Source organism: Meles meles, chromosome 4 (genome assembly GCF_922984935.1).
Source record: "Meles meles chromosome 4, mMelMel3.1 paternal haplotype, whole genome shotgun sequence".
Taxonomy (NCBI): Eukaryota; Metazoa; Chordata; class Mammalia; order Carnivora; family Mustelidae; genus Meles; species Meles meles.
In genome coordinates, this window is record NC_060069.1 from 26553212 (window position 1) to 26555495 (window position 2284).

The window sequence follows — 2284 nt, forward strand, 5'->3', positions numbered from 1 at the left end:
CAAAACGTGATGCTCTGTGGAAGAAGTCAGGCACCAAAAACTGTATATTATATGACTCTGTGACCTGAAATGTCCAGAAAAAGCTAGTCTATTGGCAAAGAAAGCAAACCAGTGGTTGCCGGGGCCTGGAGCAGAGACTGAATATAAACAGGCATGGGGGAGGGGGTCTATTCATTCATTCATTCATTTTCTTTTTAGTTGCTTTATTTATGGGGAGATATTATTATTGTTATTATTATTTTAGATTCTTTATTTGTTTGTTTGAGAGACAGAGCAAGGAGTGGGGAGGGAAAGGGAGAAGCAGAATCCCCACTGAGCAGGGAGCCCACCACGGACTCCAGGATCCTGAGATCACGTCGTGAGTGGAAGGGTCCTGCGCTACTTTAATCGACTGAGCCACCCAGGCGCCCCTATGGGGAGATCTTTTCAGATAATAGAAATGTGTGGATTGTAGTGATGTTTGCACAACTCAGTACTCTTACTGAAAAGCACTGAATTGGCTGTTTAACCATGGATAAATTTTACAGTAAGCTAAATCATAACTCAATAAAGCTGCCCAAACAAAACAAAATAAAACAAAAACAAATCCTAGGCAAGAAAAACAGAATAAATGGACAGAATGCCTTATCTAGAAGTTAATATGGCCTAAAAGACTACTGCAAGCGAACTACAAAGACAGAATAAAAAAAACTATCAATTGACAAACTGGAAAACAGTGAGGTTAATATAAAAATTGGGGGAGCTATTGAAGACATTATAAAGAGATAAACATATGAAAAAATGTAATTTTAAGAAGGAGGACAAGCAAACAGAAATTCTAAAGGAGATGTTAAGAGATAAATGGAGCATATTAACATCTTTAAGAGTTTGAGCAAAAATCAGTTTGAATCAGGCAACATCTGACGTAGCAGATAGGAAGGAGCTCTGGGGACCTGTACAAAATGAAAGACTTCTACACCAGAAGGGAGATATGCTAGGCTAAAAAGTGGTTCTGCCATTTCATGGTCACTTTCCTTTAGTGGGGGTCAGAGGTCTATTCGGCAGATGGTAGAACGCGTATTGATGAAGACTCCATTTCCGGGAGAGCTGAAACTGTTATTAAGTCTTGGTTTGGTGGGGGTGGGGGTGGGGGTTGTTCTTAGCATAAGCAATCCGGCTCTTATCTTGTTTTTTATATGCAGGAATTTTTTTTTTTTTAATTTAAAAGGAAACGGAAGGAACACCCTCTCCTTAATGTTAACACTGATTCTCTCTCTCTCTCTCGGTTGATTATAAGTGGTTCTTATTTCCTCTCTGGTATTTACCAAAGTTCTTACAATAACACAATTTTGATTATAAAATATTATCTGTGGGCATGTATTTAAAAGGTAATGAATTTGAACATTTCAATGAAATGGATTATCTTAGAAAACAAAAATCAGCCAGAGTGTTTTAAGAAGAAACCGCGCACACACACACACACAAATCTATATATGTATATATATAAAGTTTATACTTCAAAATGCTCTTATGTCTGTAACTATGTATTTTTTAATTTTGGAGAAACAGGTCATTTCCATAATATATAATGCTGCAGAGTACAGAAGAAAATGGGACACTAACCAACTTATAAAGATGACATAATCCTTTTACAAAAGCCTGGAGAGAGTGCACACAAAAGAACCATAGACCTATTTCACTTACAGTTATCAATGGGAAAATCCTAACTAAAACCCTAGCAGATCAAATTCAAGAGTATAGTAAAAGAATAATGGATCTCAGCCCAGGAAGGACATGGGCCAGCTGTGTGTTTGAAGGGCCCAGGATCAAGTGACTCCATTCCCACCACTTTCCACCTCCTAATTTAGTTGCCCCTCACCATCGTGTCTTACCCCAACTTTGAAACCCTGACTAACAGGCTCTCTGTTAACATTTTTGCCTACACTGTGTTAGTAACCTTTTTTAAAGCACATCATGTTCTATGTTGCAAACCCTTTTAAGCAGCACTTTGCTTTCGAAATAAATGCCAAGTTGTCACAGGTTGTGTTTTAGGGAAGGCAGATGCTGAGAGGGGTAGATACGCACAAGACTTCCTGGGGAGCAACACTGGCAAAAGAAAAATGGGGAGGGAGCAGGATTGGGCATCACTGACTGTGATGCAGACCTGACAAATTTCTGCCAGTCCAACAGGGATCTTTGGAGCAAAGATTGCCTTAAGAGCAGACCTGCATAGGACAGAAACAGCCAAGACTTTCTACCACTGTCAGGGGGATGCCCCAGAAGCAGGGATCTCAACTTAAAAGCT